Consider the following 26,036-nt stretch of genomic DNA (forward strand, 5'->3'; position numbering starts at 1 on the left):
ACCTCTCCTTCTCCATTTCCTCATGCGGATAGTCTGCACGATGCTGCAGAGTATCGCCAACACTAATAGGGATTTGAGTACGTAGGAAAGGGAGGACCATGTTATGAGCTTATCACACCATGATGGTGTGGTGTTGCCTGTTACTGGGCTCTGGGTGCTATGGGGATCATAGATCATAGATCATAGATCATAGAATTTACAGTGCAGAAGGAGGCCATTCGGCCCATCGAGTCTGCACCGGCTCTTGGAAAGAGCACCCTACCCAAGGTCAACACCTCCACCCTATCCCCATAACCCAGTAACCCCACTAAGGGCAATTTTGGACACTAAGGGCAATTTATCATGGCCAATCCACCTAACCTGCACATCTTTGGACTGTGGGAGGAAACCGGAGCACCCGGAGGAAACCCACACACACACGGGGAGGATGTGCAGACTCCGCACAGACAGTGACCCAAGCCGGGAATCGAACCTGGGAACCTGGAGCTGTGAAGCAATTGTGCTATCCACAATGCTACCTTGCTGCCTTGCTGAAGTGAATCATTAACGGCCGGGGGCGGGGGGGGGGTTCAGGGGGTTCGCGTTCGCGCGCAACCGGGTACAAATTGCAATAACGAAAAACACGTATGCCATCTTCATTGTTGTCTTTGTTACTTTTTGTCTCTTCCTTTCCTGGAAGCTTCTGGGGTTCTATGGGATCAAGCATAGTTTCTGTTACTATCTTGGTTAATATCTTGTCTGTTGGTATATCTGTCCTTTAGTGCCAATTCTCCCTTTATAATTTGTCACCATGTGTGACTCCCTCATTTTTAAAAAAAATCGAATATTCAGGACAAGAGACACTTAAAAATACTGAAACAGTGCGAGCCATCTCGCAGGCTGTGCGATTTACCATCCAAATGTTTGAGGATGTAAATAGCATAGGGTTGGCAACCTAAGGGTTGCCCGAAAACAAAACAAAACTTTTTGAACCAAGAGTGCCGAAATGAGGTGCGTATGGGCCGCGACGGGTAAGATTTGGATGGGATCCCTGGGTAGGACGGCGACTAATGCCGTGTGTGCACTACCCGAGCGTAGCTGACTAGAGGGGGGTCCTCAGGCAGGGCAGAGACCAATGCCGTTTCTCCACTGCCTGAGCAACCGACAAGAACGGGCAAAAATGTAGTCATCGTGGGGGTTGACGTATTGGTTCTACCTTCGAACCAGAAGGGCAGTTATGAATGGGGGTCTGGCAAGCTCTCAGCGGTTTCTGACAATGAGCGTGCTGGCACGTTCTCATAGGTTTCTGCAGACAAATAGGGCATGGGGCCGTGGAAAAAATTTCCGATCTTACGTACAACATTTAACACTATCAGTAACAAACAACATTAAACAACATGCTGCAGGTTCCATCAGAAAGGACACCGTTTCTCCCAAGCGGTTCCTTTTAAAACATCATCTGGACAGCTCAGTTATCGGTTGCGAACAGAGTCGCAAAGGGGTTCTTGCTTTGAGTCAGACTCAATGTTGTCATCATCTCCCGGATGCCATACTCTCGAATGTATAAGAGCTGATAGGGCTGCATGGTGCGATTTGGGGTCCATCTCGTCGTTCAGGACCAGCCTGAATGAATTATCGTGGTGTCTAGTTCTGTGGGGACGGAATCGTCATTGTAGGGCAGTGGTGTTTGGTGGGGTTTGTTGAGGAAAGTGATGAGGAAGGGATCACTCGAATCATGGTCAGATTTGCTGGGTGTGGATCATGTTGCCTGGGGATAGTAGGGAGGCCTGCTGTGGCTATTGTCCGAGTCACAGTTGCTGTCGCTGCTGCTGCTGTTTGTGGGCGTTCCGGGGCGGAGTCTAGAGGTCGGGGGTGGAGTCGAGGGCGAGTCCGTGGATGTGGTGGGCATGTTGGGGGAGGGTAGGGATACGTTGGCTGTGGGCAGGGTGTGGTCTGCTGCGTCGAGCATGACGTGGTGTGCGTGGTTGGACTGTGGGCCATATGCCTTAAGCTGGTTGATATGGAACCACGCAGTCTTTCCATTGGGGTACTTAATTTTATAGACTGAGGGGCTTACTTTGTCCGCAATGGCGTATGGACCTGAATATTTAGGTAACAGGAATGTGCTGGGGTTATAAATTGAGAGCATGACCTGCTGTCCTACCTCAAACTCAGTCGCATGCACTGTCTTGTCGAAACAGGCCTTGCTCTGTTTCTTCCTTGTACCTAATCTTACTGCGGCTGCTAGCTGAGACGTTTTTACATTCTCAACTAGTTGTTTTATTGCATTCTCATGTGTGAGGGCCGTCACTTCGGGGCTGGTCAAATCCAATCCTAATAAAAATTCTGTGCCTTTCATGGGGCGTCCGGTCATGAGAGTGTGTATGGTGTAACCTGTGGATGTTGAGACAGTATTTCTTAAAAACATCAGTGTAAAAGGGAGGACTGAATCCCAAGTGGTGTTGTTCTGTTGGACCATTTTTCGGAGGGTTGATTTCAGGGTCCGATTCATGCGCTCCACGATACCACTTGACTGGGGCTGGAATGCGATGTGGAATTTTTGGGTAATGCCAAATATCGTGAGGACATTCTTCATGACACATCCCGTAAAATGGGAACCTTGGTTGGATTCAATGCTGCGGGGAGTCCCCATCTCGTAAAGGTGTGGTGGGTTAAGGTCTTTGCGGTGGTCTTTGCCATGTTCGTTCGGGATGGGAATGCCTCTACCCATTTCGTAAAAGTGTCTATGACGACTAATACGTATTTGTAACCATTCCTGCAAGGGGGCAATGGTCCTATAAAATCAATCTGAAGGTTAGTCCAGGGGCCGTTAACAGGGCGGGTGTGACTAAGTTGAGCTTTCTTGGCGTATCTGTCTGGATTGTTCTGGGCACAGATAAGGCAATTCTCGTTACGTCTTCTTTTAAACTTGGCCACCAACAGAGCTGCCTGCTGTAGTGGGATCAATTCCCTGATGCCCATGACTGTCATGGAACAAACAAATAAGTTGATTCCTGTCCTGTTCAGGAACCACATATAGGGTGTCTTTTAAAACCACACCGTCATGTGTGGTCAGCGCATTTTTAAATCTATCGTAAGGTGCTGGAAATTTTCCTTTTAAAATCTCCCTGATATTGCTATCCTGCTTCTGGGCCTGCACTAAATCCTCGATATTAGTCTGCGAGACCTGAACTGCATTCACTGGTGCGCATTGTGAGGGTGTCCAAAAATATCCGTGCCTGGGGCCTGCTTTTGTCAGTGCGTCGGCTTTTACATTTTCAGGGGGGAGGAACGGTGGTGGCTTCGAACTTTAACGATTCCGAATGTCCTGTTCTGTGCTTTTTCTAAAATGTGGCGGAGCAATGGGGCTGAAGGGAGGGGTTTTCCGTCTGCGGAAACAAATCCTCTTGCTTTCCACAGGGGTAGGAATTCTGTAAGGCTGTTGCAGACATAGAGGCTGTCCGAGTATATGTCTGCTGGGCTGGGGAAGGAACCTGGGTGATATATAATATACACAACGGCTGCTAGTTCTGCTGCCTGTGCGCCTAAGTGTCTTGGTAGTTTTAGTGAGATTTCTTCTAGGGCGCGTCCCTGCGCGTCCTCGACATATATGAAGCATCTTGTAATGCGCTTCCCTTCTAATATAGTGGAAGAACCATCCACATATATCCTTAAAGGTTCGCACGTGTCTGTGTGCTGGGGGCTCTGGGGTGAACTACCTATCTTTCTGGGGGGTGTTTTCGCAATAAAGGAGCCTGTGTTGTGGTGCGGTGAGATGATTTCACATTCATGGGGGGTGCCTGGGTACTGAAGGTTATCGGCTAAGAAAGTGTGGGTCTTTGTCCTCTTAACGGTGATGTCCCGTCCCTGCAAAAGAAGGGTCCATCTAGCTGCTCTAATTTGGCTAACTGTACCGTCCTTAAGTCGTCCGTCAAGTAAAAGTTGGGTGTGGGTGTGTTCTGTGAGGATTGTGATGGGGTTTAGTCCGGTTATGTAGGAAAAATACTGAACTGCCCAGAAAACTGCGAGCAGGTGCCTTTCACAGGCCGAAAATCCCTGCTCCACAGCATCTAAAACTCTGGAGGCGTAAGCCACGGGTCTTAATTGTTTGTGCCGTTCCTGGAGGAGCACGGCCGAAAGGGTGCGGTCGGGGAAAGCGGGTCTGGAACCTGTAGTGCGGGGGCTGCAATGAGGGCTCTTTTCACAGCATCCACAGCATCCGTATGCTGCGGAAGCCATTCCCAAGGGTCTCCTTTCTTTAGGAGTTCCGAGAGGGGTGCTGCCTTGCTGGCAAAACCGTCAATGTGGTTTCGGCAGTAGCCAACCAGTCCTAAAAATGACCGGAGGGCTGAAACATTCTGGGGAAGGGGCAATTTGGCAATCGAGTCAATTCTTTTGTGCTCGATCTCGCGTTTACCGTGCGTGATAATCGTACCCAAATATATCACTTTGTTTTCCAAAATCTGGGCCTTTTTGGGGTTAACTTTGCAACCAATTTTCAGTAGGCGTTCCAGGAGTTCGGCCAGAAGCTCGGTGTGCTCTGCCTTGGTGTCTGTCTGCAGTAATAGGTCGTCCACATACTGGACCAGACATTCGGAGCGAGATAATTTTGACAAACCATTTGCCAGCTGTCGGTGGAAAATGGAGGGGGAGTTGTGGAATCCATGTCCACGTGTAGTGCTGATTTTTAAAAGTGAAGGCAAATTTGTATTGGCACGCTTTTGCCAATGGAATGGACCAGAATCCATTACTGACGTCCAAAACCGTAAAATATCGTGAGTTGAGTCCCTGTTTGAGCATGGTCTCAGGACTTGTGGCTACCGTGGGGGCTGTTGCTGGGGTGACTTTGTTGAGTTCCCGGTAATCGATGGTCAGTCGCCATGATCCATCGGGCTTTCTCACTGGCCAAATCGGGTAATTATTAGTGGAGGCTACTGATCTGAGTACGCCCTGCTCTAATAAGCTGTCGATAACTTTTGCAATTTCTCCCTCTGCCTCTTGGGGAAATCCGTATTGCTTTTGGGGTCTAGGGTCAGGTCCTGTGATTTGAATGGAACCAGTCATCCGGTCACAGTCGTGTTTGTGGGTCGCGAATGCTGTCCTGTTCTTTTGTAAAACTGCCCTAACCTGCTTGTCCGTGCTAATTGTGGTCGGGTCTGTGGTGTTGGGTGCTCTGGTGCACAGATGAGCCAACACAGTTGTATGTGGTACAACTCTTTTTTATTATAACTCTTATAATACAGTTCGTTCTGGATACTCTGCACGTGCTGTCTCCCTGAGTGTGTTTGGCAATAGATGTGTCCTGGTTCTCCTCTGCAGCTAATACTGACCACCGGGGGTCGTGTCTGTGCTTTTATATCTTTCTGTCATTGGTTGTGGTGTTGTGTGTTCTGATTTGTCTGTTGGTGTGTCTATCATGATGTGTGTGTTTGAATATCATGACATCCCCCCTTTTTACAAAGATATGTGCCTACGTGGTTATAAATACAATTGTGTCGTGAGTGCATCGAAGAGTGTGTGTGTGTGTTATGTACAGCGTGTGTATATGACGTAACTATTTACATGGGGCGATGTCGGGTGCGTCACACTAACAAGGTTGTACCATAACAAAACTTGGATGCGAGAGAAAAAAAAAAACTTGAACATTGGTCTGGTCAGACGATATCTGGAACAATAAACAACAACAGGTTATAATACAGAAGTGTTTGACTTTTTGAACGTATGAACAGCGTTATAAGTCCAGTCTAATGGGTGACCGCCTCAAGAATGGGCCGGTCCTCAAGCCGGTTCAGCTGTGGAGATTTGGTTCTGGTGGCGATGGAAGGGGCATGATCCGTGGCATCTCCACGAAGTCATCCTTGGGAACCAGTGGAGGATCCGGCGTGTACGTACGGTTCAGTTGCGAGCGTGGAAGGCGGCGCAAAGCTCGCTGATTGCGCCTACGCACCAATCCATCCGCCCTGCATGCCAGGAACAAGGTGGAGTCTTTTTCTTTTTATGTTTGTGGTGGACGGCATCTTGTAGCCGATGGGTCGTTGCCATCGAAGTAGCACCATCACTAATATCATGCAAGGCGATGACTGTGCCAGATGTGGAAGTTGGCCGAGACCGTGTACGCTGGTTCCGGCCACCTGCTGTGCCGGAAGGGCGACTCCGCAGAGAAACGTCGAAGCATGTCGCCTTGGAGAGAGAATTGTTGCTCGCATCAACGTCTGGCGATGGCGCGAATTGGTGTGTCCATCTTGGACCGCCGGTGCTGGTTGCCACTGCCGACCCAGTGGGACTGCCACGCGATCCATTCCCTGTCGCCGTGGCATCCGCCGTCACCCTGAGCGTGCCATCACCGAGGCCGCGACACCGCCCGTCCGGAGCAAGGTCTGGCGTGCGCGAATCAGAGTCGGCGCTTGGCTGCTCCCCATCTGGAGTCCGGTCTGCCTTCCGTCGATGCCCCCCGTCCGGAGTCCCAACAGGTTCACTGGAGGCAGCCGAGATTCCCTGAAGCTGCACTTCTGGAGTCGGAACATGCAGGAATGCACCAACCAGTGGAGAGGGTCGAGCCATCGAGGGTGGAAGCGGTGCGCTGCCACCGCAGTCGTCAGTGGTCCCACCGTGATCGTCGAGTGCCTCGGTACGCACTAGGCGAGGTCTGTCACCTTGCACCTTTTGCATGGGAAGTGGGATGCTGTCGTCACTCGTCTCACATCCCGTGGATAGATCCTCATTAGCAGCTTGCTGTTCACTAGGGTTGGGTAAATTGTCAGAGTTTTCATCTGGTGGTGCACACCATGTCGGTGGACTGTCATTGTCTTGCCGTTGTCCTTCATTTGGGCTTTTCTTCTTTGGAATTTTAAATCTTCCCCCAGACATTGCAGAACCTTGTTTATTACCCCCAAATTCTCCCATAGGTATGGTCTCGAATATAGGATCCAATGTTTCTATCGACATTGTACTATTTTCCAAAGAACATTCCGTTTCACTTTTCTTCTCAGGTGCCTCATGTGTATCTTTGTCTAATGTACATGCCTTCATGGTCTCTGGGTCTGATTTTGCTGGGACTGGCATGGTCACAGTCTCTCTTTTACTGTTCTCAATTGCCCACCTTATACTCCCCATACATAACTGCTTAATCACTGGGGTTAGTGTGGTACAATGGATAATCGGGTCGACCTTATCTGCATCTTCACCATTAGTGGAAAGCACACTTGGTTCACTTGACACTGCTGTGGGTTTTAAATTTGTTATCTGGCTACTCGATGTCGGTGTCCTCAGGATTCTTGCTCCAATGTTCTGCTCAATAATCAGTGGAGCGTGTATAGGTTCAATGCAAGTAATGTTCCCCTCAAGGTTTGAAGAGTCATTACTGACTAACTGCTGGTCTCCGAAGTTGGGATTTTGCGGTGTTGTGTTGAAGGGAGACATTTGTCCCTGCTGTAGATATGATTCAGGTTGTGTTATTTCCATTTCCTGAGTATCAATGTCTTGTCCATTTTTTCGATCCGTACTAAAACACTGGCAATTCTCAGTCTGCTCCTTGCAAGTTAAACATTCAACTAATTTCGTTAGCAAATCCTCAGCATCCTTCTGTGGCCGTGCAGCATTATTAATCTCTGTTCGGCTATAATGATCCTGAAGGTCAGCGCATAAACCTTTTTTCTTCGGGCTTGGACGAGGCGATTCCTTTGGCTTGTATTCAGTTGGGCTTGAACAGTCTTCAGCGCTGTGCCCTTCATTGTAGCATGAGAGACCGTCATGTTCATGCTGCTGTGTAGTGGAGCATGGTAGGCTGTTATAGCCTTCTTGCTGTTCACGTGAGCATGGCAGACTTGCATCGTCTGCCGCTGGTTGGTCAGGAGAGGTTGCTAGACCCTCATGGTCTTGTTCCTGCAAGGACTGCGCTCTGGAGTCTTGCGTTCCTTCCATCGTGGAGTCCGTCCACGAGCTCTCTGTGGAGGCTTGTGACACTGGAGTCACTTCTTGTTCGTGCAAGGACTGCGCTCTGGAGTCTTGTGTTGCTTCTATCGTGGAGGCTGTCCACGAGCTCTCTGTGGAGGCTTGTGACACTGGAGTCACTTCTTGTTCGTGCAAGGACTGCGCTCTGGAGTCTTGCGTTGCTTCTATCGTGGAGGCTGTCCACGAGCTCTCTGTGGAGGCTTGTGACACTGGAGTCACTTCTTGTTCGTGCAAGGACTGCGCTCTGGAGTCTTGCATTTCTGCAATTGTGGAGTCTGTCCACGAGCTTGCTGTGGAAGCTTGTGACACTGGAGTCACTTCTGGTTCATGCGAGGACTGCACTCTGGAGTCTTGCATGTCTTCTTTCATAGAGTCGGGAACGTTGAGCGGGACGTGGACCACGCTCTGTGTGGCAGCAGGGCACTCTCCGTGTGCTTGCACCGCTCCCTGTCTGTTAATGTCAGGCTGCAGCATCATCCGGTACTGATAAGTTGGAACGTCATATGTGCTGGATTGAAGATCCTCAAATCCGAAAAATGAATCCGCATCTGCGTCGGATTCAATGTGGGGGCCGCCAATGTGCAACACGAAAGGTTCGTCCGAGTCATAGTCATATAGGACCACGGAGCTATCATTGGGCTCGCGAGGTCCGGAAACACTGTAAAGATCGTCATCGAAGTATTCAAGGCCGGAATCATCGGCTTGTGCGTAGGTAACTGCTTGTCGGAGGGTTATTCGGAGGTCAAATTCATCTCCTGGGTCAATTTGCGGCACTGTGCTGTCATTCCAGGTGAGGGAAGGTTGTTTTACAGCTTTAACAGATTTTTGTTTTTTTGATTTGGGACGTTTCCCTTTTAAATTGGATTTGGGACATTTCCCTTTTAAATTGGTGCAGTCTGGGGCCTCTGACATCCTGACGCTCGGTATGTAGCACGTAGGAAGCGACTGCGCATGCTCAGATCGCTGTTCCTTTACCGATGGCCGTTTTCTTGACTGCGCATGCGCAGCATCTCGCGCATGCGCAAACGAAACTTCCGGTTCTGCGCACTTCTCGCGCAACTGTGCTAGCGTTATACCTTTAGCAAGATGGCCGCCGACCTCGACCCAGCCTTTTCTCAGGCCCGGGATTTCGGCCTCTGGGAATTCGGGCTCCGGGATCCCAGCCACGAGGTGAGTACTGCAGCTTTTCTTACCTTTATGTGCCCATTGGATTGCGTATTCTTCACAGTACTTGGAGAATTTGCCCAGGACTGCCTGGTAATCGTAACTTTGCTGCCTCCTGAAGAACCTGAACCTTCTGAATATTTCTCTTGCCCTTGCACCGGCGACGGTGAGGAGAAATTCAATTTTTTCCTTATCATCTAGGTCTTTGAGTTCAGCTGCCACCAGGAACAATTCGAAATTTTGCCGGAATCGCCGCCAGTTTTCGTGGAGGTCGCCGTGGCACTGGAGCGCCTGCGGAACCGGGAGCTCGTACATCATGCCTGGGCACTGCTGGTTGTCTGTGTACACTGAGGTATGCCGGCAGGTATCGATCCACTCCTGTACCATGTGGTGTTGGGTGCTCTGGTGCACAGATGAGCCAACACAGTTGTATGTGGTACAACTCTTTTTTATTATAACTCTTATAATACAGTTCGTTCTGGATACTCTGCACGTGCTGTCTCCCTGAGTGTGTTTGGCAATAGATGTGTCCTGGTTCTCCTCTGCAGCTAATACTGACCACCGGGGGTCGTGTCTGTGCTTTTATATCTTTCTGTCATTGGTTGTGGTGTTGTGTGTTCTGATTTGTCTGTTGGTGTGTCTATCATGATGTGTGTGTTTGAATATCATGACAGGGTCAAACCAAAATTCGCCGACTGCGTTGATCTTGTTTGCGAATTCCCCTATTGTGAGCGTTGCGGGGGCTCTTGCGGATTTTGCCATTCTCCAAACACATTGGTTTACCGGATCAAATGAAAGGTGGTGGGAGTTCATGAAGTCAATTCCCAAAATGTGTTCTGCTGTGTGCGGTAGATCGACTAAAACTATGGGGTGCTTTGTCGTTATATTGCCAATCTGAATGGGTACAGGGGCTGTGATGTGTCCCTGCTGTGAGTGGCCTGTGAAGCCGCTGAGGGTGATGGTGGCTGTAGTGGGCCACATGACTTTCTGGAATATGGTGGAGGAATTGATCGTGATGCGGGATCCTCCTGTGTCCCAGAGAAATTCGATGGGCTGTCCCCGTATCTTTGCTGCAACTACTGGTCGGCCGGACCTATCCCAAAGGGTGTCGCAGACCCAACTGGGGGAGCCCGAACACCGTCAGTCCGTTCCGTTCTGGTCCGTCTGATCTGAACGGGTGCTAACGCTATGTATGGGCTCTGTCCTATTCTTATTCAGAGTGCCTGCCTGCTGGGCTCTCTGCGGCTTTTGTGGGCATTGCATTCTTGTGCAAAGTGTCCTAACTGTCCACAGTTGTAACACTCCTGTGGCTTTTGTGGGGGGCTGTTCCTGCCTTTGTTCACCCATGTGGGGTTCTGGTGCGTTTTCACCGCTTGGATGTCTGCTTCTGCCTGCTGTTCCTCGGGTTTCCTAACTGCGGGTTTGTTTTGTACAGACTGCTCCCAGGCGGGACAATCTTTTTAAAACCCATTTCTCATTGTGGGCTTCCTCTGAGGGGTCATAATTCGTACAGGCTTTTTGTCCTTCCTCTGTGGCATTGGAGATAAGGGTGCGGGTCCATTTGGGCCATACTGTCTTGGGAAAAATGGGCGCGGTCTAAATTGCCAAAAACTGCTGTGAAATGAATCCACAAACGCTCTGGGGTGTTCTGTCTTTTTCTGCCTGCACTTATTCAGGCCTTCTACGGGGTCACCTCTGTTGTAGCCGATCGCGTCTAGGATCGCTGTGTGCATTTCTGCAAGGGTGCCTCCTCCTACATTCTGTGGGTCGGGAAGGGCTGCTACGACCGAAGGGTCTAAACTCAAAACTGTGAGCTTCACATGCTCATGCTCGTCCAAGCCGTTTATGGTCACCTGCTGCTTTACTCTAGCAAAGACGTGGTGGGGGTCTGAGGTGGGGAGGAACGGTGTGATTTTCTCGCACACGTCCCGTAATTGGGTCACGGTTAAGGGGGTGGTATAAAGAAATTCTGTATCTCCGTCCGATGTGACTGTGCGGTGGGTGGTTTCTAGATTCATTGGAGCCTGAACTATCTGCTCTGTGGGGGGTTGGGGCGCTTTCCTCTTCTGGGGCTTTCCTTGCGCACATGTTCCCTGAACATATCTATGCGCGGTCTCATTTAATTCTTCCCAATCCGGGCCGTCTTCTGTATGTAACTGGGATCCAAAGGTGCTCTGGAATCCATTCTGAACTGAAAGCAAAGACTGCAGTTCTGCAATCTGCTTCTGGCACTTTGCGTGATCTAATGAGCTCTGTCTGTGCTCCGTGGTGGTAGCATGGAGTGCTCGTAATGCTGCTTTCAGGTCGCTACACTGCCTTTGCAATGCCTCTACCTGTTCCTCTGTTTCTTCCCTTACCAGGACTGCACATTGGGTGTCCCGATAGGCCTTTTCGTACTGTGTCTGGAAGCTGCTTAGGTGCGCCAGACAAAACTGGTGTGCCCACTTGGCATCATCCTCCTCTCCGTCCTTTGCTGCTAACTTCCTTCTTAATTCTATGTTCTCTTTTTCTATCTCGCTCACATCGACCTTACTCATTCGATGTGTCTCCTCTATCTCTTTACGGAGCGTCCGAACGACCTCCTCTGTGCCTCGCAATTGTGCCAAACAGGACACGATTGCCATCGGCTTGCGAGCTTTTCCCAAGCTTTTCTTATGACTCTCTGACAGGTTTTCCCACCAAGTATGTCCTATACTCCTGGGTCCTGTTTCCTCATTGTCACAGAATTCGCTCCAAAGGGCCATCCTTTCTCTTTGAGGTACTTTCTGATTTCCTCTTCCCAAACGGGACACTGTCCTACTCTACTGTTGGTCTCTGCGACCACAAATTCTTCGGGGTTCATGAGGCATTGCATTGCCTGCATTGCCATCTTTCCTCTCTGAATACTTCTTTTAAAATTTGGAACGAGGGGTATTAAGGCGGTGCTGTAATTACGGGTACGGCTTTCGCTATTTTCCGGAATACAAACTCCCAACAGTTTTGACGCAACAAAAATCTATCAGTTTTACCTTTACAGCCCTGTTAGTTACCTATGCATTAACACACTTCTGAATTATGAGGATTGATCTGAACTGCTTGAACACTTGTGGTTTTTCTGTTCCCAATTGGATTTCTAATTCAAATTTTGGGTTCTCCTGGAGTGGTTAAGCCACTTCTAGATCGGGTCCCGTCAGGATGTCGGCAGTAATATGTTGCTAACTTTTGGTTGGCTCTTAAATCGTAATTTGCTCTATACACAGTAAATCACTACTCGTGCATAAACACTACTTTCTAGGCTATTCCTATCACTAAAAGGCCTATACTTAGCTTCGGACTGACCCACCAGGTCAGGGGAACAAATGGCCTTTCATTCAGGTCCTGAGTCTGCAGGATTCAAAAGCTGGTATGGACTGGTAGCTAGGATCGCCTATCTCGCAGCGAGTGTTGACTTGAGACTTACTTGGTTGGCGGCAGCTGAGACAGGTCACTCTCACAGGTTGATTCAAGTTGCTGAGTGACCCTGCCAAAGAAGGATGATTTGAACTTGGGGGGCTTTACTTTATAGTCCCCAGGGGCTTCCCGCCCTTCAGGGCGGACCCCGTACCTGGTTCCAAGTGATTGGACTGCGTTACGATCACTTGGATCGATTTCTCCAATACTGGAGTTGTTCCCTGATCGTTTGGCGGTCCTTAAATGTCCGTTGACCTTCCTTTGTCTTAGCTCCAGCTGGGGCCGAGGAGTCTGGCTTGGCTTTATTCACCTTAACTGTTGCCATTGTGCCTTGGAATCGCTCATTACTATGCAGATGGCTGCTGCATTACTATGCAGATGGCTGCTGGTTTCAGTGCTGTCTGGTTGTTTTGCAGGTTTCAATATACATGATTTCTGTATTTGCTAGTCTTTGCCTGTGTTGGCTGAATTTCCCTTCAGCCTTTGCGGTTCTCCATTTTAAGTCAGAAAGTGGCCAACTCAGGTGGCTAAAGGCTGTACGATTGCACCTCTTGTGTCGCATGGTTAAATACCTGCTATCATGGTTGTGATTCTAAAATATCTAAAATATCCAAATATCTGTCCTGGTCCATCCAATTTGACGCTACCACCAAGAAAGCACAACAGCGCCTATAATTCCTCAGGAAACTAAGGAAATTTGGCATGTCCACATTAACCCTTACCACCTTTTACAGATACACCATAGAAAGCATCCTATCTGGCTGCATCACAGCCCGATATGGCAACTGCTCGGCCCAGGACCGCAAGAAACTTCAGAGAGTCGTGAACACCGCCCAGTCCATCACACAAACCTGCCTCCCATCCATTGACTCCATTTACACCTCCCGCTGCCTGGGGAAAGCGGGCTGCATAATCAAAGACCCCTCCCACTCGGCTTACTCACTCTTCCAACTTCTTCCATTGGGCAGGAGATACAGAAGTCTGAGAACACGCATGAACAGACTCAAATCAGCTTCTTTCCTGCTGTTACCAGACTCCTAAATGACTCTCATATGGACTGACTTCACTAACACTACACCCTGTATGCTTCATCCGATGCCGGTGCTTATGTAGTTACATTGTGTACCTTATGTTGCCCTATTATGTATTTTCTTTTATTCCCTTTTCTTCCCATGCATTTAATGATCTGTTGAGCTGCTCGCAGAAAAATACTTTTCACTGTACCTCGGTACACATGACAAAAAACAAATCCAATCCAAATATAGGCAGAGAGATTCAATGGCACCAAGTACATTTCCAAGCCTAAAACATTTGATATTATGAATGGATTGTTTGCACTCATTATGCACTGCAAATGTGTCAGCTGCCATTTTGCTGGCGGCAGAAAAAGAGGTACCAGAGTCCACACCTGAAACATTTGTCTGTCTCACATCATTGGGTTGTCCTGGATTCCGCTGATGCTGGGAAAACTGCATTCTGGAAATGTGGTTTACATGCATCTACACATCCTGGAGGCGGCTAGCAAAAAAGGTAGTTGCCCAAAATATTGACCAGAATGTGGACCCGGAGGTGGAGGAGAACTCTTCCCGACTTCGCTGCAGAACCAGAGCCACCTGTCTTGCTTCTGATTACCCTCACACCCCCTTCCCCCGAGATCCATCATTCAGAGAATTCCTGTGGGGCACTACCAGTGATGCAAAAAGTAAATGCCCTTAATCTGTGAGCAACCTCTGTCATCACATAACATTCTGTGTAGCCTAAAAATTGCTAAAATATCTTGACATCTACTATGTTGAGATGTCAATTACATCCATTCAAAGCTACACTTTGAAACCATTGCCCTAAGCATGATCATGCGGAAATTAAAGCTAAAAGGGGAAATTGCATATTCTCTTATGTTGGCCACCTGAGATTCTAACTTGTAAAACCGTCATTGTTGGACATGTCTTCAGAGTTGGAGACAATGCCCGCCTTGACACTTGACTCTTCCATTAGGTCTGGGTCATCCTGCTAGCTCATGGCAATAACGCAAGCAGACAGGGCCGCTGCATTCCCTGTGAATTTCCCCATGCCTGGTCCCACTCCACATCTGTAACTCCACAAGAAGCAGTGCAAGCTGCCTCTCTGATGACCATAAGGATGACAGGGAGCTAGACACTAGCCATGAAGGGAATTCTGATGGGAGAGGGGTTACTCTGAATTTGATGATGGGCAGGACCTGCAGCTACACAAAGGCAGGTAGGGCTATCAGAAGCATGAACAGGAACGTGAAAATGTTTTTTCCAGCTTTGCCAGCAGGAATATCTGGGGGATTGTTCATCTATTCCAGCTGTATAGCAGGCTGCCCAGGAGCAATGGCAACCGTAAAAAGGTTGGTAGGTATGGTTTCTCTGGCATGCACATATGCCTTATGCAACAGTGTCTGCTCTCTTATTTACAATGCCACTGTGTCTGACGTCCTGCCTATGTTGGCACTGTGTCTATTCTCCTCCATGTATAAGATGGTGGCTGTCCTTGTCCCTGTGCTTCACTGTGTCCCCTCCACCACTGCCAATCCCATTTCTTATGTTGGCACAATGCCTCCTCTGACCAGTGCTGCACTGTCTGTACTCCTTTCCCTAAGGGGCACTGTATCTCTGGGCCTTCATGCTGTTATAGCACTGCTTTGTGCCCTCCCCCACTGCCCTCCATTATGGCATTGTGTTCGCCCCCCCTCCTCCCCCTCCACTCCCTACTGCATCACTCCCGTATTTCCCCTATTGGGGAAATTGGGGAAAATTCCCCTCTGAGGAAACATAGCTCCCTGGAAAAAATTATTATTCTTACTTTAAGCTAATCTCCAGGTAATACCAATTACCAGTATTAAACTGCCTCTCCAAACACTATCAATTTAAATCTAGACTTACACCACAATATCGCATCCAAAAAATGTGGACTAGCATTTTTACAACTTGCTCCAATTTCTCAGACTGAATTTAAATGTGCAACCCACATCACATTTAGCTAATTAAAATGGAGGACTGAGGAACACCAAAATAAAATATAAGAAGCAATCAACTTTTTTCTCTTTTACTGAGTTGAATTTCTTTCCTGGGAGGAGGGGGAGGGGCGTTGGCATTCATGGGAACATGGTACTAGGTCTTGGCTTACCATGGCTTACAGCCTAATTCAGGTTCAAGTCCGGTCTGGCAGGAAATGCCACACAGTGTTTCTTTTTTACTTTGGAAGACAGACAGGCAGGATTTAGGGACTCAGCAGCCTATTAAATCATCCAGTCATCAGGGATTTTCAGAGATTACTCTGAAAGAACACACAACTGAGGCAGACTTTCCCACAGATTGTTCAATTACTCTATGTGTAATGCATAATCCATTCAGCCGGCAATACAGGCACTTTGTAAAATAAAAAAAGTAACACACAGTTTTTAATAACTAAGTGACTTTAATTATCCTGGGAAAGTAACAGTTGCCTTGGGCTGTATGGCACATATTCATAATTAAGGTTACAAAGAGGCATTGTGAAAAGATAAACCATGTTCATTACTATTAGACTCAAGATTTTCCTGACTTTAATGTGCTCCAGTTGAAAAGCGGCAGTTTAAATGATTTGTAATGCAATCTAATCTGCCAGCAACCAATCAGGTACTGGTTTCCAAATAAAGAATAAATGTGTAATATTTTACCTCTTATAAAGTGCATCATATTAAATGCAGATGTATTTCAATATATAACATGAGTATATATATTTGAAAGGTTATTAGACTAGTTATCATGAATAATTTCAACTGAAAGGGTGTCTTTAGTTCAGCCTGATCAGTCTTGTGGGGTTGTGAAAGCTGCCCTAATTTTATTTTGCAGGCGTTAGTCCTGAATTCATCGGCCCGAGAAAGATTTTATAAAAAATGTTGAATTAACGACTTAAAAGAAAAACTATTTTCCAGAACAGTTTTAATACAAGATTGGTAACTCCTCTTGATGTGTTGGGGAAAAGTAAGTCGAAGTTTCTTTGAAGTCATGCCTTGATGACATGCCTGGTGATGGAAGTTTGTAATCAAGTCAACCTTTCTCTGCAGTCTCAGTACTCTGAAACCTGACCCCGCATGTCTGTGATACAGCAGGGCATTGTTGATAACTAACTAGCCAACCTAGTTCACTAAAGGAACCTGCAGTGGTAGAACAGGACGTAGGATTGGATTGGATTTGTTTATTGTCACGTGTACTGAGGTAGAGTGAAAAACATTTTTCTGCGAGCAGCTCAAACAGATCATTTAGTACATGAAAATAAAACAAAATAAAAAGAAAATACATAATAGGGCAACACAAGGTCCACAATGTAAATACATAGACACTGGCTTCGGGTGAAGCATACAGGAGTGTATTTTTAATCAGGTCAGTCCATAACAGGATCATTTAGGAGTCTGATAACAGCGGGGAAGAAGCTGTTTTTGAATCTGTTCGTGTGTGTTCTCAGACTTTTGTATCTCCTGCCCAATGGAAGAAGTTGGAGGTGTCAGTAAGCCAGGTGGGAAGGGTCTGTGATTATGCTGCCCATTTTCCCCAGACAGCGGGAGGTGTAGATAGAGTCAATGGATGGGAGGCAGGTTTGTGTGATAGATTGGGCTGTGTTCACGACTCTCTGAAGTTTCTTGGAGTCTTGGGCCGAGCAGTTGCCATACCAGGCTGTGATGCAGCCAGATAGGATGCTTTCTATCGCATCTGTAAAAGTTGGTAAGATTCTACCTGTTCAGCTCCAGACAACTGTGCAAGACAATGCCATTAGGTAGGATTGTTCTGGGAGGACATAAAGCAAGAAACTTACCAAGTGTCTTCAAAGGTAAACTGAATGGTTTTACCTACTTAAACTCCACTTTACCCCCTTTTCATACATAAGGGGGCGGGATTCTCCCATTCGGCGGCAGAGTGTCCACGCCGTCGGAAACGCCGTCGTGTTTCACGACGGCGTAAATTGGCCGCTGGGAGTACCGATTCTGGCCCCTACAGGGGGCCAGCACGGCGCTGGAGTGTTTCATGCCGCTCCAGCCTCCCATCCCGGTGTGAACTGTGCGCCGCGCATGCGCGGTGGCCTCCCTCAACGTGCCGGCCCCGACGCAACATGGCGAGGGAGTTCAAGGGCTGGTGTGTAAGAAAATAGGCCCGGGGAGTGAGAGGCTGGCCCGCCGATCGGTGGGCCCTGATCGCGGTCCAGGCCCCCTGGGAGGCCACCCCCGGGGTCGGAGCCCCCCTTCCACCCCCCCCCCCACCCCACAGGCTGCCCCCCGACCCTGCGCGCAGAGTTCCCACCGGCTGCGACCAGGTGTGGACGGCGCTGGCGGGACTCTGCCATTTTAGAGCAGCCGCTCGGCCCATCCGGGCCGGAGAATCGGCGGCCTGGCCGCGTAGAGCAACCGGCGCTATGCCAAATGCGCCGGCAGCAATGGCGCCGATTCCCCCGGCTTTGGGGCGGTGGGCGCTGTTGCGGGGATTCTCCGGCCCGGCGCGGGGCTGGGAGAATCCCACCCAAGGGACCTAAAGATCGCCTCCAACAATTGACTCCTAAACCTTCAGGAAAGTGTACTATTCTGAGAGAGATATGATATTCACTCTACATCAAGCAAAAAGTAAACTCGAATAGTAGAGATTTTGCAGTAGCTTCTTTTGGAGAAGTTTAAATATGATGATGGACGACAGACACGATATGCCAGACGGAAATTGGAATTGTGTTGGGAAGAGTCGGAAAACAAGCTTGGAGCCATGATTCCCGATACAAGTTATTTCACTTTCCAGCAATATTGGTAGATCCAGGGTACCTTCACTCAGGGAGAATGCCAGTAAATGGTTTGTTGCTCTAGGATATTTTTACTGATGATTTTTACATTGTTATTAATTGTGCATAAAGGCCTAATGGTGACCAACAATTACATGGGTATTTCCCAGCTGCTTACACTATTTCTCAGTTTTGTGTATGAACTAGCATGTAAGACCAGCAATGAAATTAGTGCTTTGAGGGGGGCTAAAACATCAGTGAAACAGTTTAGGACTAAAAGAAATGTACAGGTGTTCATCATTTTATATGCGGCTTTGTCCGACTCACTGGCTAATCTGTGAAAATGTGGGAGTTTCAGGTAACATCTGCACATGCTTAGTTTTATGCAGCAGTCATCATAATAGTGCCTAGGAGCACGGAACTTGGCTGAGTTTCCCTTCCTTGACCTAAGCAAAGGGAGACCAATAGCAGCACACCCACTGCCACACAGACTGAGGTCAGCTAGCTCAGTAAATGAACCTGGAAACAAAAAACTTCTAACATTACGAGTTTTTCCATAAGAGAGATTTGTGCAAATGGTGTTGCTGCATTCCAGATAATGTATATTTCATGCAAGATGATAAATTACATAAATAGAATCTGCATTGCTTAATGTACATAACCCTTTACTTACAAAACCCTTTACTTATCTCTGTGTGAGATGAAAGAAAAAAATGAGCGATTGCCACAGTTGACAGTTTTGATTGGGTGCCCACAGGACACACAACTGAAGGTTATGTCATGTCCTGAAGTTGGAGCTAAGGGTCTTCGATGGAACGGGCTGAAACCTCACTTGAGCTGTGCTTTGAACATTCACAGGGCCATCGCAGAAGAGTTTAACTTTTCACGGGCAAAGGAATTGCATCCAGATCATGTTGAGTTTTACTGTTAAATAAATCTTATTGAATACAATCCTCTATTAGAATATACGATGGAGAGAGAGATGCTTGATAGATGCTGTGAAAAATTAAGCTTGTTAAATTGACCAAATTAAACATATGGGATATATAGCAATGATATTCTGTTTCTTGTTTGCAGTTAGCAAGAATTTTATTGCTTGACTTACCTGTCTGAACCAAGATCATTGAAAACAACGAAGCAGTGATTGTAGCTGCAGTTGGTTCCATTAAAACAATTTAAAATATTCTCTCTGGTAAGTGAAAGTAAATGTCTTATTTTAATTTTGTAAACTGTTCCGATAGTTACCAAAATCAAATAACAAATTATTGTGGTTTTCAAAAATCATGCAGTATAAACAAATTGCAATCAATTTACAATTTGAAAGTTAATTATAATCCATCATGTCATTCCTAAACTGTGTGAATTCTTAACAAAAGTGTTGCTTACATTTGATGCACAATAAAGAGTTTAATGTGCTATCAATTCCATGATCCACAGTTATGCCACATAAATTGTACAATTTTTATTTTATTTAACAATTTTATTTAATTGGCACCAATTAGAAAAATAAGTGTTGGGTTCACATTGGACATGTACAGGTCAAAATATTATCCAAATAGAAACTTAATTTTCATTAGATCTTGGAAGAAGGCAAGTCTTTGCACTCCCTGGGATGTTAATGTGTAAGAAATGTTTGCCCTTGAAAATATATCAAGAATGTTTTCATGATCTTGTTTGCACTGAGAAAAGAGCCTAATCCTATAAGCAGGTATTTAAAAATGTAAATGTTGGCCTTGTCAAATTTTAAAATGTATTCTTTATCTAAGAGCATTATGCCATAGCTACACAGCAATGCAATGCTGACAGTCTAAGCCTCAAGCTTGCTTTCATCAAGCCAAGCCTTCTGCAATGAAGCATGCAGACTGTGGGAAAAGGCTGCTGAGGCACGCGCCAGATAAGATCATACAATAAATGATACAGCTCTCTGGAACACACCATTACTTTCATATGCAAACACCCTCATTTGGCTTCTATTCTTTTCATCCTGTGCTACTCACCTTTCTCAAGTATTTCCACCACAATAATCTGTCAGGTAGAAAATAATCGAACAGGCCCACTATTCTTCTCCCTGGTTTTCCCATGTCATGGACAGAATACAGTTTTAAAAAAAATAGTTTTCCCTTTTATCTTCCCCTTTCTGGCCTCTGAACAAACTCCCTCTATTTCTTTTCACTGAATAGGGCTTGACTAAAGCTACAGAAAAAGGGTCTTTATATTTTTAGCCCTTGCAACTGACATGGAACTGTAGTAGCTCTTAATTACTCAGGAAGTGACAATGTCAAGGGGTTTGAAGGCAGCCATGCACTTCTTATTGATTTCTGTGCATTGTTACTAGTCTAGAATCAGGATTAAAGCACAGCACTTTCCAGTGTTTTGATTTTTTTCTAATCTCCTCCAAGAATCATCCAGTAATTTGGATATTAAACAAAAAAAGGATGTTTGAGGTTGACTGGGAAATCCTAATTGCCAATTTGCAATTTATAAAGTCAGAACATGGCCAATTCACTGGTACTTCAGCTGTATTAAGCCATGCTTAAAAAAGAATTGAGAAAACATTTTCACAATTTGGAAAGCATGTTAGTATGCTTTAAGTCATATTGAACATTTTATGTTGTATAAAAATTGCAATAAATATATCTTGGTAAATAAAGCTTTTCTTTTCTTTCACAAATAAAGAGAGATGAAGTAAATGGTGTATTTCTAGTAGTGTGTAATTCATCTCTCCAGCAAAACGTTCTTGAAGGTGATAGTAAGATGAATATGTGAACATTAACAAAGGATGGAAAAAGACAGCTGGTCCAGCCAGCTCTGGTAATGTTATAGTGTAACGTCTACAATCTATCACCCCTATCTGCCCCTGCCCTCTACCCACCAGCCGTGTAATCCCTTGGGAGGGACTAAAAAAAAACCTTCGGCCAATTTAGGGAAAATAACTCTGTGAAATAACTCTCTGGCCTCTGAAGTGGATCAAGCATATTCTAAGAGACCACAGTGACTGAGAGGCACATTTAATCTTCGAGGTGCAGTTATGCTAGCCACAGTCAGGAACTCATCTGGCTCGCTGTTGAATGATTGTATGAATCTGCACTTGCTGCATGTGCTGACAACTTTTAGCAGAGACTAACAACTCTGTAAAAAGAAGACCCTCCTACTCTAACTCAGCTCTCTGCTTACATAACTTATGTTACTGTCCCCACCAATCTATCTTATCTCAAAAGGCCTTCCTACATGAACAAAGTATAATCATTTCATTATTTTGAACACCTCAATCAAATCTCTTTGACGTCTATGGCTGGGAGTTTGCATTCCCGTTCACATCGGGAGTGAATGACAAGGGGAGTCCCAAATTGTGTTATACATCAGTGGGAAGACGAGTGACGATTGACTCCCCCTTCCCCCACTCCCCGATCTCCCCCGACCCAGCAGCGATGTAATGAGATTCCTAATGTCTAACATTGGGAACCCCATAAGAATGAATCTAAATCTAATTATTAGGCCTCTATGCCTGATAATCTATCCTATTACATTGTCCATTCACATTGGCGTGTCCTCACGACTGGTCTCCCATGACATGCAACTGGTGGGCAGACCCACTGGAGGAGTTCAGGTGAGAACCTTGCTCAGGGGGGAGAGGGTCATTACCGGGCAGTACCCTGGCACTGCCTGGGCACTGTCTCCAACACTATCCAAGCAGTGGCCTTTGGCACAGGAACCTAGTGTGTTGCGTGGCGTGGGTGCAGAGAGGGGGGAGGTGGGGGCTCTATTTTTACTTTCATAGACCAGTGCGGCCTTTAAAAATAGCACCTGATCCTTAAAAAAATGAAGTTTGCCAGCCCCGCCAGTGTGATTTTTGGGACCTGTCCCTTGTTTTTTCCCCCAAATTTCCTACCAATACGACGGAGTTAACACACCTTTGGGGTTGCTGGCCAACACCACTTTTCCTGCCCACTGCAACACTGCCTCAAAAAGGGAAAAGTCTGCACTATGTTTTTCTGGAGTAAAACATCCCTGCTTTCCACATCTATTGAAATAACTTTAAAACCTAGTGTCAAAATAGTGGCTTTCCTCTGATCTCTTTCACATATATATTGTATCATATAAGGGAACAAAAACAGGACTTAGTAATGCATATTAGGGTTGATGAGACGTTAAGGAAGCAACAGAATTGTATTTCCTGTTTTGTATTTAACTGCCCTGGAAATGCACTTTGACATTCCACTTTGGCAATGTTCACAGAGCATTGATCACAGACTCAATCTTAATGATTTATGCACTGTAGCATCCACTGCTTATGCCTAGTAGCCGAAAACATGCAGCTCTGCACACTATATACATGCTTGCAGTATTTCTACTTAGGAATAATGATGATCTGCTCATTGGGACCAGGTCTTGAGTAGTCTCAGCAGTGATACTAAAAGATATGGATGATAATGGAATAGTGTAGATGGGCTTTAGAGTGGTTGGTGCAACATTGAGGGCCGAAGGGCCTGTACTGCAATGTAATGTTCTATGTTCTATATCATTGGCAGGCCACTCACAAATCAGTCACAAATATTTTTCCTGGGTATTTTTGCATTGGGTCAGCTAGTTGCTGAGTCATTAATGATTGTTGCCAATTCAGAGGATGGGAACATTATAATTCCATTTCCATGATTTTGATTTTGTTTGTATCAAATGAGAGTACCCAATTAGCTTTTTCCAATTAAGGGGCAATTTAGCGTGGCCAATCCACCTTTGTGTTGGGGGCAAAACCCAGGCAAGCACGGGGAGAATGTGCAAACTCCACACGGACAGTGACCCAGAGCCGGGATCGAACCTGGAACCTCGGTGAGACAGCAGTGCTAACCACTGCACTACCGTGCTACCCCCATTTCCTTGATTTTTGCTTGAGGACCACATTTGTTTGTCAGTAACTATGGCTGGAATTTAATGTTCCTTCAAAATAGGCTGAGAGATGTGTCTGTTGTCTATCCGCCTCTGTTTGAATTTTACCAGTGGCGGGGTGGGTGTCAGGTGGCCCACTCACCCTTGGGCCAATTGTTGCCCTTGAATGGCCAGTTCACCAATTGCCATTTGTATATTCTGGCAGCCTGGCTTTGGGCTGGGATTTACTCCTGTTCAGGTAGCCTGGGCCTACAGAGGTGCCCCTAATGGCAATACCCACTCCACCCCCCACCTCCTCAACCTTTTCCCCGGCTACCTGATCGCAACCCCAGCCCCTTTCCCAGACCGGTCTGAGTGGCCCCAGTAAAACAGCCCAACTCTTCAATGTCCAACCTCCAACAACATTCCTAGTGAGGCACTGGTAGCCACCGCTTCTGGTAGCACTGCTGGGTGTGGAGAGCTGCTGGCCATCATGGTGAAAAGGCCATACCTCAGCCAATTAACTGCCAAATGCCCATTAAATCAGCTTGGGGTTTTCCTGGCCCTGTGATGGTGGGCTTTCCTCCAACCTTTTAGCTGGAGAACAGGGACACTACCTCCGGGGAAAGGTCTGGCCGATATTTTTGCATATAACATTCGTGTACTTACAAGGCATCCTTCTGTTTCGTTCTATTAAATTATTCAAAATTACACATATTATTTGTAAAGATAACTGAGGTTTGTGTTGAAATCTGTTTAGTCTATGCAGCTTCACCAATGATAAAGGTGCTGAGCAGTGTAACAGTAAACATTATCATTTCAATTTTTGGTTTGCTTGGACAGCAGGTAGAACTGGTCTCAACATATTTCCTCTTTTTTAACACATTAATTTAGAGTACCCAATTATTATTTTTCCAATTAACCTGCGATTTAGCGTGGTCGATTCACCTGGCCTGCACATCTTTTGGGTTGTGGGGGGTGAGACGCATGCAAACACAGAATGTGCAAACTCCACACGGACAGTGACCTAGGGCCGGGATCTAACCCGGGTTCTCAGTGCTGTGAGGCAGCAGTGCTAACCATGGTCTCAAGATATCTCCATGGGGAGGACTCCTTCTGATGATTTTTTGTTACACATTCCAAATAAATATAGAAAAGTTGCCTCTAGTCAGCATGTCGAGTTAAAGTACAAAAATAGTCCAAAAGGGACACTTTATCAATTAGAGGAAATTTTGCTGTATTTGTGCATCAGCATTCACAAACCTTTTTTAATAATGATGTGATAAATAAGAATTAATTGCTAAGCCGTTCAGTTAATGGCCTGGATTCTCCGTTTGAGAGACGAAGTGCTGAAGTCAGGACTGAATTGCGTGTGTTTCATGGTTCCAAGGGCGGCGCGGGTCCCAGAGTAATTCAGGACATGCTAATGGGCCAGCACTCGCACCATGTGGAACTAATACAATTCCAACTGATGCTGGCGTCAGGCTCGCTGCGGTCAGCATTGTGAGGGATTCCCAGGGAATCCCGCTATTGGGCTGCCAGCTTGAGTGGACACCCCAATAGCTAGGTACCATGGCGGGCCACCACCTTTCCGACACTGCAAATTGGCCCCCGGATTGCCTGGGTGCCCCCCGAACCCCAAGTACTGGGGTGACCCGCCCAACCAGGGACCCCTATCTTAGAGGGACCCCAGTATTAGGAGGACCCCCAGGGAGCCCTGTAATAGGGAGAATCCCCAGCGACCCCTGTGATAGGGGAACCCCCCACCCCAAAAACCCCTGTAATAGGGGGACTCCCCAGGACCCCTGTGATAGGGGAATCTCCAGGGATCCCAGTAATAGGGGAACCCTCCCCACCCAGGGATCCCTGTAATGGGGGACTCCCCAGGGACCCCTTTGATAGGGGACTCCCCCGGCGACCCCTGTAATAGGGAAACCCTCAGGGACCTTGTAATAGGCAGTCCCCAGGAACCCTTGTAATAGGGTGATTCCCCAGGGACCCCCACATGTAAGAGAGGTAAGTGAAATCACAGACTTGAGTGATTGGAATGCACTTACCTCTGTTTGATATCGTCAATGTTGACAAACATTGGGGCTTTGTCACTTAGGTCACTGAAGCACAAAGTAATATGAATGGATCAAAGCTGCAGATGGTTTGTATAAACAGTCAAAGAACACTAATCAAAAGCTATGAATGGCCTGCAGATAATAGATCTGTGGGAACCAGACGCAGGCACAGCTGCTCTCCTTTGAGGAAAGGGCACGTGGAGCTGCAAGGTAAGTATTACAGCTATAAAGCTTCCCATTCCCCTGTCTGGACTGCCCTGTAGCTTCCAGACAGGGGTCCCTTTTCTGGCAGATGGTGGTGTTGTGTGGGGTGGGGGGTCTATGTTTGGGGGGTTGTCTGTGGAGGGGGTTCCTTCAGGAAGGGCATCCTTGTGGGTTGTCCCCCTACTGCAGACATCCCTTGTGGGGCTCCATTACAGGGGCACTTGGGGAGTTCTCCCTTTTACAGGGGTCCCAGGGGGTCCACATATTTTAGGAATCCCCGGGGATCCCCATATTACAGGGGTCCTTGGGGGGTGTCTCCCTATTACAGGCATCCTTGGGGGTGGTCCCTCTGGGGGGAGCACTTCTTCAAGGTCAGCCTGGCAGTGGGTCACGGACATTCTGCCGAGGCCCTCAGCCATGGCCATCACCGACTGCACCACACCTTGGGCACCTCCACTAATGGTGCTGACATCATGCACCAGGCTCTCCACTGCTGTTGGCCTCAGTGCCACACATTGCCGGCAACATCTCCTGTGCCTGTAGCCTCTGGGACTCCTCCAATTGGCTATGGACCTGCTGGAGTGTTGCTGACATCTCCCTCTGAATGTTCTGGCTGCT

At 47.1% G+C, this 26,036-nt stretch overlaps 1 long non-coding RNA gene across 1 annotated transcript; it reads right to left on the minus strand.

Annotated features, from left to right (window-relative positions):
- Positions 1 to 620: 620 nt before the first annotated feature.
- Positions 621 to 20,375, minus strand: LOC140389298 (uncharacterized). Its single transcript, XR_011934327.1, has 3 exons — positions 20,283 to 20,375; positions 19,391 to 19,474; positions 621 to 690 (listed from the first exon to the last, which is right to left on the minus strand). It is a non-coding gene; the product is annotated as an uncharacterized lncRNA (long non-coding RNA).
- Between the last annotated feature and the right edge of the window lie 5,661 nt (positions 20,376 to 26,036).

The sequence above is a fragment of the Scyliorhinus torazame genome, chromosome 14 (genome assembly GCF_047496885.1).
Source record: "Scyliorhinus torazame isolate Kashiwa2021f chromosome 14, sScyTor2.1, whole genome shotgun sequence".
NCBI classification, from domain to species: Eukaryota; Metazoa; Chordata; class Chondrichthyes; order Carcharhiniformes; family Scyliorhinidae; genus Scyliorhinus; species Scyliorhinus torazame.